The sequence below is a fragment of the Microcaecilia unicolor genome, chromosome 11 (assembly GCF_901765095.1).
Source record: "Microcaecilia unicolor chromosome 11, aMicUni1.1, whole genome shotgun sequence".
In the NCBI taxonomy this organism is placed as follows: domain Eukaryota; kingdom Metazoa; phylum Chordata; class Amphibia; order Gymnophiona; family Siphonopidae; genus Microcaecilia; species Microcaecilia unicolor.
This window is the reverse complement of record NC_044041.1, coordinates 189,139,408-189,156,033: the sequence shown is the minus strand read 5'-3', so window position 1 is coordinate 189,156,033 and position 16,626 is coordinate 189,139,408. Positions and strand designations below refer to the sequence as shown.

At 45.7% G+C, this 16,626-nt stretch overlaps 1 protein-coding gene across 2 annotated transcripts in view; it reads left to right on the top strand.

Moving 5' to 3' along the window:
• The window catches only part of PTPRU (protein tyrosine phosphatase receptor type U), a 559,392-nt gene that overhangs the window by 418,162 nt on the left and 124,604 nt on the right, over nt 1-16,626 (top strand). The window lies entirely within an intron of this gene.

Below are 16,626 nucleotides of genomic sequence, written 5' to 3'. Positions count from 1 at the left end.
TACGCTTGTTGAAATTCTTCTTAGAAAGTTGTATCCACTCAAGAAGAAACCACAAAAAATTGTAAGATGTCTGATACTGCTGGGGTCCTTCTAATAAAGAATTGGGTCTTTACCCATTGGACTACTCCTGAAGGTCTCTTTGTGTTTGTTGCTTTTGCTTCTGTTTGATTGGTGTACTTTAGAGCCTCTCTTTATTGCTTGCTTACAATCCTGAGCAACAGTGGTATAGTTTGCACTGGGCCTCCAAGAAAGCTAGGTGACCTGCATGGAGGGACCATGGTTAAACCCAAACTTCAGTGAGAAAGGGGAGGCCAGATATTAACATGGATCGGGGGGGGGGGGGGGCTGGGTGTTGATTTTAGAATGTTGACCTTGTAAGAAGTGAAGATGAAGATGGCAAGACCTGACATGGTGAAGGCCATCACTGAAACAGATTTTGGACATGCTGGGGAGGTTATAGTACGTTGGTAGAGAAAGTGAGAGATCTGGTGAAAAGTAGTGAGAAGCCGGTGTTGAGTTGCATGTGGCATGGGCATCTGCACAAGTGTTTGAATCTCAGTTGGCCAAATTGGATGTGCCATTATGGTCTTTAGCTGCCGTCATTTACTATGTTACTTTGTTCTTAGCGTGTGACTTGTTGATTTATCATGCATTAGACTGTGTGCAAAGTATCTCATACAGCGTTACCTCATGGAATGTTGCGTGAAGGGAGCCTTCAAGGTAAATGGGAATGGCTTGGGTCTGCTAAATGTTTTGTATCTGTATTCTGAGTTATAAGGAAGTGACCTGACTTGCTGAGGGTCACATAGTATTTGTGAGCTTTAACCACTGGACAGCCTTCCCTCCTTATCTTCTATTTATTCCAAATGCCCTCAGCTGTAAGCCTTAACTGCAGAAAGAACTCTACTGTATAAATGGATCTCTCCCAGCAGTTCCTTTCATTCCCGCTGTGGAAGGTGGAAAATGATCTCCAGAGCAGAGAATAACTTGGCAGGTGCCTGAGGACTGTGAGCAGAATTTTGGGCGGTGGTAGAGGGGAAGGATGGGAGTGCCTGCCGGGTAGCCAGTATGGTCACTAAAATGAAGTAGTTTGTTTAGTCTTTCTTGCTGGACCTGCTGCTATCAGGAAGACTCCCTGTCCAAGCCTTTACCAGCCCCATATCGGAATTTCTTGAATGTGCTTCTACTGCAGAGAATTGGAACAGAAGTCTGGTGGGCAAATCTTATCAGCTTTTATTTGCTATTTTGTTTTTCACTCAAGCAATATGCTTTGTTGAGTGAATGTTTTGCTAAAGACAGTGAGGGGAGAATGTTTGTCTGTCTTTCAGTGACACGATCATAGCTGGTCATCTATAGATATACTCAAGAAATTCCCTTGGGGGGGGGGGGTGTTGGTTTTTTTTTTTTAAGAAAACTTGCAGAACTCCCCCCCCCCCCCTGCTAATTTAGGTTTTCTAGTTCTGTATCACCTGCATCAAAATGGCATATGGAGGAAAAAATACAAATTAGATGCAAAGTATTTTTAAATGTTTGGCTTCTTAGCTAGCGGAGATAGTTTCTCTTTGTCATACCTCCTGTGCCTTTGTTCCTTCCTTTCTCATGGCTCCTTCCAAAACCCAGGATACAGGTAGTGATGAGCCTAGCCACTGGACACCACTCACCCACAAAATAGCCGGTTTTCAGTTGGGTAGTTACTGCTGATATTCCGTGGCGCTAACAACTGATAGTTTGTCGCCAAATTTCACCAGATAGCACCACACAATCAATTTAACTATCTCAAAGCCTTTCCTGGCTGGTTAAATTGCTTTGAGTAGGACTCCTTAATTTTTTAATTTGGTAAAGGGAGGGAGGAAGAAGGAGGGGGAAAGAGAAAAGGAAATGTGTTCTCCCTCATCTTACTCTGTTGGCCCGCCCAAAAATAGCTTTGTGTCTCCTCTCCCGGTTAAACAAGAAAGAAGTAGTGGGACGATCAAAATTCCTTGATTAAATCGATCTGCCACAGGCTGTGTTTCGGCCTGTATATGCCTTCGTCAGGGGTGAATTGTAGCACTTGAAAGCACATCCAGAAAAATTCCTTATTCAGAATAAAGGCACAGCAGTGAAGACCGCATAACTACTACTACTACTTATCATTTCTAAAGCGCTACTAGACGTACGCAGCGCTGTACACTTGAACATGAAGAGACAGTCCCAGCTCGACAGAGCTTACAATCTAATTAGGCCAGACAAACAGGACAAACAAGAGGTAAGGGAATATTAAAGTGAGGATGATAAAATAAGGGTCTGCATAAGCGCAATGATAATACATGCTGTTGAGACGCAATCCAGCGAAAAGAGCAAACGGCACTTCCTGATTCGACTGCACCTTGAAACGCTGTAATTAGGGTTACCATACGTCCGGATTTCCCCGGACATGTCCTCTTTTTGAGGGCATGTCCGGGGCGTCCGGCGGATTTTGCCCGCGCCCACGTTTGTCCGGATTTCTGGACAAACGTGGGCGCGGGTGCGTGCGGTGGGCGTGTGATCGGCGCCGTGGGTCTGGTGACCTGGTCTCCCGTCCCCTCCCCTTCCTTACCATGTTCCCTGGTGGTCTAGTGACGTCTTCGGGGCAGGAAAGAGCCCCCTCTTTCCTGCCCGGAGCGCTGCCTCCCCTGTCTATCATCTTTCTCGGTCTGGCTGGGGATTCAAAATGGCCGCCGAGAGTTGAACTCTCGGTGGCCATTTTGAATCCCCAGCCATACCGAGGAGGATGCAGCAGGCAAGGGCAGGCAGCGCTCCGGGCAGGAAAGAGGGGGCTCTTTCCTGCCCCGAAGAGAAGACTCTACTAGACCACCAGTAAGTGAGGGGGGGGGGGAAATAGGGGCGGAACCCGGACCTGAAGGGGGCGTGGCGGGGGCGGGACATGAGGCGTGGCGGGGCGGGGTAGGGGGCGTGACATGTGTCCTCTTTTTCAGAGGACACAAAATGGTAACCCTAGCTGTAATACGCAACAGTAACCTCCAGAAAAAAAAAGTGCACCCCGGACCCTTTCTTCTGCTGTTCGACAAGTAAAGCTACTAGTTAGAAAGCTGTGCCTATGCAGCACATGGACTGCAATGCAAGCTTATTGAATTTGGAAGTCAGAAACCTTCCTGATTTTCCCCTCTGGGCAACACGCCTTCGTTTTAGGCTGGCGCACGCTGTTTATATTATATTGCAAAGATGCAGTCTGTCTGATTTGTGGTGCCCTGCGTGTTAACACTCAATTGTTTCTCCTCACTACTGGAAGAGGCCAAAGGTGGCTAATGGATTGTGAATAGGGACAATTACACAGAACATTCATCCTCCTCCCTGGAATTTCCCTCTTCCTCTGCAGTGTGCCAGTTTTCAGACACAATGTCACAGAGCTAAGTAGCTGGAAATTGAGCTGCTGATTTTATAGAGAGTCCTAAGCTGCAGTTCAGGAAGCAGAAAAGGCTGGATTTCCAGTTCATAAAAAGTGGTGTGTTCTGTTTTTAAAAGCTTTCAGACTTTAAAGGAGAATAAAAACAGCTCTCATACATTTGGAGGGCACTATTTGAGCCCATGGCGGGCCGTACTCGGATACTGGTTAGAGGCTCGTGGAAACTGGTGGTTTGGGTTCCAGCCGAAACCGAATCTGCAGCCAAAATTTGTGGCTTGGTTTCGGCTGATTGGAACTGAAACCAAAAATGTTGCCTCGTAGGTCCTCCTGGGTCAGCCACCACCCAGCCTTAACCCCTCTACTACTACTACTACTTAACATTTCTAGAGCGCTACTAGGGTTACGCAGCGCTGTACAAATTAACAATTAAGGACGGTCCCTGCTCGGAAGAGCTTACAATCTAAAGGACGAAATGTCAAGTTGGGGTAGTTAAGTTTTCCTGAGAAGAGGTGTAGTGATTAGGTGCCGAAGGCGACATTGAAGAGGTGGGCTTTGAGCATTGATTTGAAGATGGGTAAGGAGGGGGCACGGCATATAGGCTCAGGGAGTTTGTTCCAGGCATGGGGTGAGGCGAGACAGAAGGGGCAGAGCCTGGAGTTGGAGAAGGGTACTGAGAGGAGGGATTTGTCTTGAGAGCGGAGGTTATGGGTAGGGACGTAAGGGGAGATGAGGGTAGAGAGGTACGGAGGGGCCGCAGATCGAGTGCATTTGTAGGTGAGTAAAAGAAGCTTGAACTGTATGCGGTATCTGATTGGGAGCCAGTGGAGTGACTTGAGGAGAGGAGTGATATGAGTATATCGGTTAAGGCGGAAGATAAGACGTGCGGGTCAGCCACTGCCCAGCCTTAACCCCTCTACCCTCCCACCACCCAAAGGCTCTCCCCAGGCCTACCTTTGCTTTAAATAACTTGGTGGTCTAGTACCTGCTTCTGGGCAAGAACAATCCCCAGTTTTTCTTGCCCCTGCAGGTTCCTCAGACAGGACTTCCTGTGGCAGCCTCATAGTGACCATTTTGGGATTGGAAGCAGCTTAAGCACGTGCAACTGAAGATTACTCCGGTTTATGCTTCTTCCAGTCCCAAGATGGCCGCTGGGACCTCCCGCAGGAGCTGAATATCTGAGTATTAGGAAACAGCCAGGAGTTATCCAAGTACCCGGTGTAATTCAGGATAACCTTTTTTCTGCCCTAAGTTAACCGAGCAGCTATTGCTGCAGAATATCGGTGGTGCCCAAATAATGCCTGACTCTGCCTAAATTCCACCTCTGGACCATCTTGGCACTGCCTGGAGAGTGCCGAGGTGGTCCGCCCGGATTTTGAGTGGCAGTATCCAGGTAAGTGCCACTGAAAATCAGTGTAAGACAGTCAGCATGATTTGCTGTGTAGGAGCCCTCTTACCCAGTTAAATCATGCTAAATACCGATCCCTTTAAGTGTATGGACAGTGTATTTCTTTTATAGTACTAATCTGGTTTCTGACCTTTTTGGGGTTCAAATACAATATGAAGGTCATTGTGCATTTCTCATGCAGTTGCCTTGTATTCCGAAATCATTGCATGGTTGATTAGGTTGAATGATGACTAGAGGTCCATTGAGGACAACTTATTCCTCTCGCTACTCTAGAAAGAAGCGGGATTTCTACTGTGAAGCATATTTTCAAAGCATTTAGCCTTCCAAAGTTCCATAGGTTTCTATGGAACTTTGGAAGGCTGTGCTTTGAAAATATGCCTCTGTGTGTCTTTAGCTGAGTCCATGCAAAAGTGAAAGAGAAAAAGAAATCCTTCCCTTTCTTACATGCACACCTGTCAATATATTCCCAGCTTTGCTGGAAATACTAATCAACCCTTGTTTTGTTCTTAAACATATTGTCTAAAATTTTCATTTTAAAGTAAGCAGCTTTACGTGAGAGGTTCCAAAGATGCAGAATCACTTCAGGAAACGGAAGCACGAGTACTGTTGTAGTGTGACTAATCCCAGGGCAATAGAACGTCTTTTTGGTTGGGAGAGGGGAAGAGACAAACAAACCATCTTCCTAGATTCTGATACCTTGTGGGGCAAATATTTGTTTGGGCCATGATCCCAGTGGCCTGTCCTGTTCCACTGCCTGTAGTGGAATATGTCATCGTCATAGACAGTAGACAGTCACTGGAATTTACTTATTCGTTGTGTCTCATGAAATACCACTACTGGGTGTATTATATTAATTAGTGATCTCAAATTGTCCTTCAGCGACGAGAAAGAGAACGGTCAAAGTGAGTGAGTGTGAGCAGTCTGACTTAGAAATCCAGTCTCATGGGCCCCTACCTTTCAGGGACGGCCCAGCTATTAAGCAGGACATGTGTAAATTTGGGACCCGCCCACATGTATTCATCCCTTCTATTTGCATACTACGTGAGTTATGCGCCCATGTTATCAAATACCACTGAGCGTGCGGCTAGCACTTGCACGTCTATCAATTGTGCATTAAGTATTAGTATTTTATAACTTACGTGTGCAAATTGCTGCCTAACTTTACTCGACCTGTTATAGAATGAAGGGCCGGCTGTAGACATCCTGCTTAATATTTAAAACCATTTAACTGGCTGGGAACAGCTCTTGGCCAATTAAATGGCAGTTAACCAGCTATCCGGCAATATTCAGCAGGAGATAGCTGGTTATTTCCCACTGAATATTACTGGTTAGCGCTTAGCGGATAACCGGTTATGTCGCGCAATATAACTACTACTACTACTTATCATTTCTATAGCGCCACCAGACGTATGCAGCGCTTCACAATTGAACATGAAGAGACAGTCCCTGCTCAAAAGAGCTTACAATCTAATTTGGACAGACAAACAGGACAAATAAGGGATAAGGGTCAGGACAGACAGACAGGACAAATAAGGGATAAGGGTCAGGACAGACAGACAGGACACATAGGGATAAGGGACTATTGAAGTGAGGAAGATAAGATAAGGGTTACGAACAAGTAAAAAAGGAGTTAAAAGCAGCATTAAACAGGTGGGCTTTTAGCCCGGATTTGAAGGTGGCCAGAGATGGAGCTTGACGTACCGGCTCAGGAAGTCTATTCCAGGCATATGGTGCGACAAGATAAAAGGAATGGAGTCTGGAGTTAGCGGTGGAGGAGAAGGGTGCAGTTAGGAGAGATTTACCTAGTGAACGGAGTTCCCGGGGAGGAGTATAGGGAGAGATGAGAGTGGAGAGGTACTGAGGGGCTGTAGAGTGAGTTCACTTATTGCCGGCTAAGTTCAGTGGCCAAATTAGGCCACTGAAATAGCAGGCCTATCTTTGGCTGATTTCAGCTTAACCGGCCAGCACTGAATATTGGCTTGGACAGTTAACTTGAAACCGGCCAAAAAAACACCTGGATGTTCAATGCTGGTCACCAGAAACAGCCCTGCACTGAATATCCAGGCTCAGCGCCTACCGCGGGAGTTAGCCCGGCTAACTCCTGCGGTCTGAATATCGGGCCCATCATATATAAGAATGACATAAATGTTTCTAGGAGAAGCCCAGAGGAACTTACAACTGGAAGAATTCTTCCTAGGACTGCTCTGAACTTTGGTTAGATGCTCACGTGCTGCAAGGGCTACAATCTTCAACTGGTGAACCATGAATCTGGCTCTCAAGAACCCTCATTCCTCCTCCTAACCGTATTTGTCCCCTCCCCCCAACAGAAACCCCCATTAACTCCTCACCAGGTAACTGGCAGACAGATAGTAATTCAGGAATTTTCTTTGTAGATCTCCTGAAGACCAGACTCATTGGATTGTTAGTAATAATTTTCTTCAAAAACACAAAAGTCCCAAATCAGGGCCAGCATTCACCTCTACCTTCCATTTGCAGCTTCAGTGGAGAAGAGAGTGCCAGTGCCGACGAAAGGTTGCAGGTGACCAATGTCACAGAAGATGTGTTCCCAAAGGCTGAATTTGGTTACTGCTGATCAAACCAATATGATGACTTTGGGTCCCTCCGTGGATATAACACTCTGAAGTCAAGTCTCGTGATGCAAATCAAGTTAAATACCATAGCAGTTGCATTCTGTTATAACAAGCTCTTCTCAGGAATGAGCAATGCGTTGATCCCAGCCCTTTGGTCACAAAAAAAGGCCAGTGCTTAAAATCCGAGTCTTTGATTTTCACTCCCATTAACCCACAGAGTTCATGTAGAGCAACTCCTGACTACAATTGAGCTTCCAGCTCAGTTTTAGAGGTTAATGACGCTGAAGCCCAAGCTTTGATTAATTTATCTCCATTAACGTTAGCAGTTTGACCCAGTGCACCCTTCATGTTTTAATTTCTTTTCCCTGCCTACCGTCTCTTTATTTATTCTCACATACCCTTCACTCCCCTCCACTTCTCTGCACAGGCCATGAGGGCACACAGGTGCAGTACCACCTCCTGAAAGGGGGGAGGTGCTGTGTTCACTGGCTCCGGGCCTTCTTGGTCTTACAGTACAGGCTTGCGAACAGCACTCTGCACTGTAGATGAACCAATGTGACGCTGGCTACACTATGGTGTTGCTGCCAGCCCCAGAATCTTGTTCACCTAGGTCAGGGGTTCTCAACCTAGTGGTTTGGGACACAACTAGCCAGTCAGGTTTTCAGGATATCCCTTATTAATATGCAGGAGATATATTTGCATACAGTGGAAGTAGTGCATGCAACTTTATCTCCTGCATATTCATTGTGGGTATCTTGAAAACCTGACCAACTAGGTGTATTCTGAGAATTGGGTTGAGAACCACTGACCTGGTAGTTGTATAAAGGGTCTTTTTGTGCATACAGACTTTTAATCAAATTACTCCAGGGATTAAATGTATAAAAATATATGCAGTACCAAGTTAGCATGCTCAGGGCTGAAATTGCAATTTAACTGCAATCTGCCCGATATTTAAAGCGATTTAAGTGGTCAGGAGAAGTTCATGGCCGTCCAACCGCAGATATTCAGATAACCGGGCAGTGCTGCTGAAGATCGACTCTGAATGACCATCAAAAACATGGGCAGGTCAAGGGGCAGCACAGGGGACAGAGTTAGGGAAAGGCTGGCAGTTATGTGGGTGCACTTAGCTTTGTGGGTACCGACTGAATATTGGCTTTAATAATTTAAAAAAAAAAAGTGCAGAGCCAGCTTGATCCCCTCTCTTGCCCCTCACTCATGCAGGATAGGCCTCCCCGCCCCAGGTAGTCTAGCGGGGATGATCTGGACAGGCTCTTGGTTAGAGCTCTACAGCTTGGAAAAGAGGCGGATGGGGAGATATGATTGAGGTCTACAAAATCCTGAGTGGTGTAGAGCGAGTAGAAGTAAATCGATTTTTTTACTCATTGCAAAAGTACAAAAACTAGGGGACACTCAAGGAAGTTACATGGAAATACTTTTAAAACAAATAGGAGGAAATATTTTTTCACTCAATGAATAGTTAAGCTCTGGGACTCATTGCCGAAGGATGCGGTAACAGTGGTTAGTGTGGGTTTGGACAAATTCCTGGAGGAAAAGTCCATAGTCTGCTATTGAGGCAGACATGGGGAAGCAACTGCTTACCCCGGGATTGGTAGCATAGAATCTTGCTGCTACTTGGGTTTCTGCCAGGTACTTGTTTCCTGGCTTGGCCACTTTTTGGAAAACAGGGTACTGGGCTACATGGACCATTGGTCTGACCCAGTATGGCTACTCTTATGTACTTATGCACAGGAGCAAGAGGTTTCAGCAACCATTTTCCTGAGGCAGCTGCAAGGGGCTGGAGAGAGTGGGTTTTCGCTCCTACTCCGATTTGCTTCTGCTGGACCACCTGGGATTACATGGTGATCCCTTCATAGAGGTGAAGTGGGTGGGGATGTTTTGCTTGGTCAGAGGGAGTGGGGAGGGAGACCGGGACTGGCAGGTAAGATTCAAGACAAACTGCAGATTCCTGGATTTGGGATGCAAAAATGCAAGGAAGGAGGGGGCGTGGTGAAATATTAACCTGCACTAACCAGGAGAGAGGCTTCTGGGTAACTGTGTTTGTTGAACTCAAAATAGTGTATAAAGGGGGTGAGCGGAGCCAGAGGGATGCTGGAAGGCATAACACAGAAAAATATCATAATGCTGATTATTCTGCGAAACCAGGCTTGTCCCAAGTTCAGTCCTTGAACGCTGCAGGTTTCAGAAGTTATTTAATTCTATATTTTCTGTTTTAGGAATTTCCTTATGGATAATAATGATCTTAGTTTTAGAAAGAAGTTAAAACCTTTTTTTGTTTCTGAAGAGTGATATGTGATGGTTTCTAATTGTTCAATGAATTATTTATTTGTTGTTTTATTATATATATTGTAAACCGCACTGAACCCTGGAAAGGGGAGTTTGGCTTTATAGAAGATCTGTTTTGATTTGATGCTTGAGAGAGACCTGCATTCAATGGATGTAGTGGGCATGCAAATCTTTCTCATGCATATTCATTAGGGAAATCCTGAAAACCTGGCCTGTTTGCAGCCTTCCAGGACTGCACCTTGGACAAGCTGTGCTAAACTTTCAGGTTTTTTTTGTATTTCTGCTGCACTGGGGTGTTATAAGAGTCATGTGCAAGAATTACACCCCAGTGCTACCTTTAAAAGCCCCTAATCAGATTACAGTCATTCAGCCTGTGGCCACTTTTGTTCTGTACATATCCCTTCTCTGGCTGGATTGAAGTTTTAGTGCCTGCCATTAGCTGCAGTAACAGCCTCTGGTTATATATTTCTCCCTCCACCTTTTTGTTTTTTTCTAGTTTGTAGAGAGTTGGCCTGGGATTTATTAGAAGCAATAATCCTACTTCCAAAAAGTGCTGAAAGACTAGAAACAAGACAGAAGATTGTCTCTCTGCGTTTTTTTTTCTTTTCCCCTTTTTTCTCGCTTGCTCACGTCTTTCCCATCCCTCTCACCCCTTTTTATTTAGGGGCCCTTTTACTAAGCTGCTGTAAAAAGGGACCCGCACTAGCGGCGGGGGCCGTTTTTGCTATGCGCTGCGGCCCTTTTTACCGCAGCGGGTAAAAAAGGCTGAAAATAGCTATGACCATGCAGTAAGATTGTTCTTACTGCGTGGCCATGTGAGGGAGAGCCCTTACTGCCAGGGCCGCCGAGAGACCAGGCCGGGCCCAGGGCAAGGGTGCCCCGCCTCTGCCCCCTCACCGCTGCCGCCCCCGTCGCTCCCCCCGCTGCTGCCACCCTCCCCACCGCTGTCGCCCTCCGTTGCTCCCCCTGCCGCTGCAGTCCCCGGTCTTACCTGCCTGCCTCCTTGGCTCCGGGCCCCCTGCATTCGAAGCGGCAGTCGCAGATCTCCTCTCTTCTGGCCTTTCCTCCCTGTGTCCCGCCCTTGTCTGATGTAACTTCAGTTTTATTGATTTAAATAAAGACCTTGTTTGGGAAACATCATTTGTGAGAGGACTTCTTTTGGATCCACTGTTCGTATATTTGTCTGTGGTAGTGGTGTACAGTTGTGGGGAGTGGGTTTTGGGGGGGGGGCTCAGCACACAAAGTAAGGGAGCTACGCACCTGGGAGCAATTTATGAAGTCCACTGCAGTGCCCCCTAGGTTGGCGTCCTGGCATGTGAGGGGGACCAGTGCACTATGAATGCTGGCTCCTCCCATGACCAAATGGCTTGCATTTGGTCGTTTCTGAGATGGGCGTCCTCGGTTTCCGTTATCGCCGCAAATCGGGGATGACCATCTCTAAGGTCGACCTAAATGTTGAGATTTGGGCGTCCCCGACCGTATTATCGAAATGAAAGATGGACGCCCATCTTGTCTCGATAATAGGGGTTTCCCCGCCCCTTCACTGGGACGTCCTGCGAGGATGTCCTCAGGAAAACTTGGGCGCCCCGTTCAATTGTGCCCCTCCACATTTGACACCTCCTGCAAGATAGTCAGCATGTAGAACATTGCCGGGTGGAAAAGAATCCTCGTGACAACTAGTGTGTTAATGGTGAGACCACCAAAGAGGGGTCTCAATGGAATAGCATCGGCGACGAGTGATCCCGATGAGAATAACAACATAAACATAGAATAGGTTTGATGGTAATTGCTATACAAATATTGGATAGGGAGTTCACGAAATAACTGTGGCATTAAGAAACCACTGTGGTCTATGTGTCTGGTCGTTTTTATGCTTGTCAGAATTAACGACTTATTGGACACCCTTCTCAAGTTCGCCTCACTTTGTTGTTCTGTCCCCTTAGTTATTAAACAGGCTTGATATCGTGCCATTAGCATAAGAATGGAACACAGCGATTTACAAAAATATATTTTTAAAAAGGTGAAAGAGAATAATGAGAAGCAGGGAGAGCAAAACCACCTCTAAAAGAGGGTCAATGCGATTTACATAGGGCTAAACAGGCAAGCGGAAATGTCCAGAAAACCTTCCCACATGCCTACAATGAGCATCCAGCATGGGCTTTAAGTGATAAGGAGGCTGAGGGGAATGCAGTGTGCACACCAGGGACCTTCACCCACCCCGTTCACTGTGTCTGTTGCCTTTTCACTTACTGATAAGGAATGGCCCTAAGGAGGAGGGGAAGGGAGAGGGGAGGTCTTGAATGACAGGTTTCAAGCAAGGGGCTGTTCAAAAGGCAGATTGCGGACTAAAGGTTTTTTTTCTTATTTTTCTGTACTTTAGAAAAATGCTTAGTACGGAGATCCCTGAGAGACGGTTCTCTGTGGGGCTAATCTTGCCAGAGAACTGGAGAGGGCCTGGATTAAAGAAAGTCTTGTGCTGAGCAAGGAGGGGAAGTGGTGCCAGGCACATCTTCATAAATCCGCTTGAGCGGGGGAGAGAGAACAAACATTGTTTTGTCCTTCATTTCTCTTCATGTTCTCGGAGCTGAATTCTCCGACAGTGCTGGAGAGAGAGGTGTTCTGGGAAAGTTTCTCATCTCTTTAGTTATTTCCCCTCAGTGGGATTTCATTTTCTACTCCCTCCTGCTCTGCTCTCATTTGGCACCCATCATATGTAGGCTGCCTCCTTTCCCCTTTCTAGGTCTGGTGCAAATTGTTTTGGTTGGCACTCTGGCAGGGCAACCCTTACAGGAAAGCTATCAAGGGTGACTGCTCTCCTGGTCATCTTCTCATCAGGAAATCATCTTGCATGGTTTCCCTTCCTACCACTTCCGCCAGGCCGGCACAACCATTAAGCAAGGGTAGGCAGTTGTCTAGGGTGGCAGCTTTTTGGAAGCAGCAAAGAACAGCTTCAATCTAAGCAAAGCAATAGCCCCTGACAGCCACACTCAATGCAGTGGTGTACGAAGAGCGAGGCAGTGGGGGCGGTCTGCCCCGTGTGCATGCTCAAGGGGGTGCAGGGAGCACTCCGCCGGTTCCCTGCTCCCTCTGACATTACTTCCTGTTCCGGGATAGGTAACTGGCGGAGTTGACAGCCACACGACTGCTCTCTGCATCCCTAGGAATTGATGCGCCGGGGGAGGGGGGATGTGATGCGTCAGGGGGGTGAGCAGTGGCAATCCGCCCTGGGTGGCAGCTGACATAGGAATGCCAGTGACTCAAAGAATCATCACTACGTCCTTTAACCTATATACAGGTACCTATAGAGTTCTGCCTGATGATCATGATTGAGCTTATGTGTCAGAATCTCAGGGGAGCTGCAGGAGGGCCGCCAAGAGACTGGGCCAGGCCCGGGACAAGGCTGCCCCCGGCACCCCCCACCTGAGGTCGCCGGGCCCCCCGTTCACCTGCCACCGGGCCCTCTCTCCACCCCCGAGCACTCTGCACTGACCTTAAGTGCTTCACCTTCGAAAGCGCAGCAAGCAGCGGCAGACCACTCCTTCCTTCTGTGTCCCGCCCTCGCGGAAGTAACATCAGGCGAGGGTGGGACACGGAAGGAAGGAGTGGTCTGCCGCTGCTTGCTGTGCTTTCGAAGGTGAGGCGCTTAAGTTCAATGCCAGGGAGTGACGGAGGGTGGGCAGGCCAGACTGCGGCGGCGGTGGCGCCCCCCCCTCCCCTCCGGAGCCCCGGGCCCGGGGAATTTTGTCCCCCCTGTCCCCCCCCCTCTCGGCGGCCCTGAGCTGCAGGGTAGGGGTGTGAAATTTAATTGAGGAGGGAGGGTGCCTGCTCTCTGTGCAAGTACTTAGAAATGATAGGTACCTGCCAAATTTCTGACACTTAATGCTAGTATTTTATAAGGACAAGCAGGCACCTACTTGTCTTGATAAAACTGACCTAAAATATTTACAGTGGAACCGTGATATATATAACGCGCCCTGCAATAAAACAAATCCGCATATAACATGGTCATCTCTTGCTCCCCTTTTTTACATACAGCTCCTTTTGCAACAGATCAGTGTTTGGTTCAGTTGTGTTCATGTTCTTTTGACCCCGTTATAACGTGATCCCACATTTAACGTGATGATATTTTATGGATCGCAATCATAGTGTTATATCGGGGCTCCACTGTACCTGAAAATACGATCACACTAGGCATTTCTTATGGGGGTGAATTTGCATAGCTTGTGTGTTTCTTTTTTTATTTTTGACAGCCACAGGCATGATTATGGTATTTAAGATCATTTCAATTTATTAGCTTAAGGGTGGCTATATTTGTATGTTTGCTATGATTGTTATATTCTTGTTATGTTTACTACTGTAATCCACCCTGAACTGATGGTTGGACAGAATATGTGTATTAAATTAAATTATATTACCTACAAGATTGTGCCTTGGAGTTTCAGGGAGTATACAGCTGGGGCAGGATTGTGATGTACTCATATATGTTATAAAATATGCAGGTACACACACAATTTTATTCTTTTTGGCGCATGTGTAAATGTGTGCATGCAAAGTTGTGTGCTGCCGGAGCTGGTTCTGGGTAACTGTTTTATTAAGAGAAAGGACCAGATGTAGTGGTGCATGGATTGGCCTCATAAGTACATAAAGTATTCTCACACTTGGACAGACCAAAGGTCCATCAAGCCCAGCATCCTGTTTCCAACAGTGGCCAATCCACGTCACAAGTACCTGGCAGAAAAACAAAGAATAGCAACATTCCATGTACAACCCCAAAGAGTAGCAAGATTCTAGAATTCTAAAGAGCAACATTCCATGTAGAACCCAAAAGAGTAGCAAGATTCCATTCAGAATCCCAAGTACATAAGTATTGCCATAATGGGACAGACCGAAGGTCCTTCAAGCCCAGCATCCTGTTTCCAACAGTGGCCAATCCAGGTCAAAAATACCTGCCAATTTCCCCAAAATGTTCAACATATTTTATGCTGCTTATCCCAGAAATAAGCAGTGGATTTTCCCCAATTCAATTTAATAATGGTCTATGGACTTTTCCTTTAGGATGCCAGTCAGACCTTTTTTAAACCCTGCTAAGCTAATCTCCTTTACCACTTTCTCTGGCAATGAATTCCAGAGTTTAATTACACAGGTGAAGAAAAACGTTTTCTGATTCGTATTAAATTTACTACTTTGTAGCTTCATCGCATGCCCCCTAATCCTAGTATTTTTGAAAAGAGTAAACAAACGATTCACGTCTACCTGTTCCACTCCAATCCTTATTTTATAGACCTTTATCATATCTCCCCTCAGCCGTCTTTTCTCCAAGCTGAAGAGCCCTAGCCGCTTCAGCCTTTCCTCATAGGGAAGTTGTCCCATCCCCTTTATCATTTTCGTCGCCCTTTTCTGTATAGTAAGTGAATTCAGGAAAGCCTGGAATAAGTACAGACAATCCTTAATTGCCAGAGTGATGGTAAAGCTTAAAATAAAGTTAGAGAGGGAAGGGGACAGGTGGGCCCTGAGGTCATTACAATTGAGATCAAGGGATACGTTTTTATTAGATCTTCCCTCATTTTGACAGATCCATTTTTCGGACGCTCAGGCGTGAATCATTGCAGTTGCAGGGCCTAAATTGTGGAATTCACTTCCATATGAATTGAGAACAATGTATTTATTTATTTATTTTATTTATTGCATTTGTATCCCACATTTTCCCACCTCTTTCCAGGCTCAATGTGGTTTACAGTATATCATGAGTAGTGGAAGTATATAAGAAAAGAGACATTTAGTATTGCAAAAAGATCTTGGGTAAACATGATAATGATAAAGCATGATGATAGTATAACAGCAAATTGTTGGAATGTAATTGTATTTTACATGCATTGCCTGTCACCTATTATTTCTCTGTGATTACTCTGTGACCTCTGATGTGAATTACTTAGAGAGGTCACACAGCTATGCAACTTCCTGTGGGGGTTAGACACATTAGATGCAGCACATGGAGCACATGGAGCTCATGATCTCTCCTAACCTGAGAGGATCTATGGTGGTGTGAGCATCCATTACCATCTAAGCACATGGAAGGAGCTGATAAGACAAATGTATAATAATATGTATATATAAGCCTGTCTGATTATAATCTAACTGCAAACTGTGAGTAAACAGATGTTTTGTTACTTCAACTTTAAAGTGACTCAGCAGTGAATTATTCAGGGGTGAATGAGAGAGAGATGAAGAAAGAAATTAACATTTCTAAAGCTGAAGCTGTGTGTACTAAAATCTGCTAATTATTTACTACAAATAATCCAACAAAAGGGTTATGGGCCCAGGGCCAGGAATTGAAAAAGAAGAGAAATATTACCAGGCAGAAAAAAAGGCCACATTTTTCTCTTAAGTTTTAAAGGAAAGATTCAGTCTGTCTCTCTCTCCCCCCACACAGCAGACAGAAGGCTAAGAAAATGGCTGAGGGAAGAAATTTACCATTGTTCTATTCTCTAAAGGTGCCTAAATTAACTGAGTTTAATTATCAGCAGTGGGAACTAAGATTCATATGTCTCCTTCGAGCAAAAGGATTAGATATATGCTTAGACCAAGACAGAACAGCTGAAAATATGGCTGAATGGGACAATGCAAACTATTATGTGAAGTGCATGCTTTTGGAAGCTCTCTCAGAGAAACAAGCCATATTAGTGGAGGGAAAAGATACACCAAAGGACATTTTATATAAACTGAGAACTATGTATGCAACTACATATGCAAAGCAGCAACCAATTTGGCTGGCAGAGTTGAATGAAACCAAATTAAGGGATAAAAGTAAATGTAATGATCACATTATGCATCTTATGTCTTCATTTCAAAAGCTAGAACTTTCAGGAATTCCCATGTGTGATGCATTGAAAAGAGCATTTCTTTTTACCTCACTATCAAAGAAGTTTGATGTTTTTAGGTCTGTA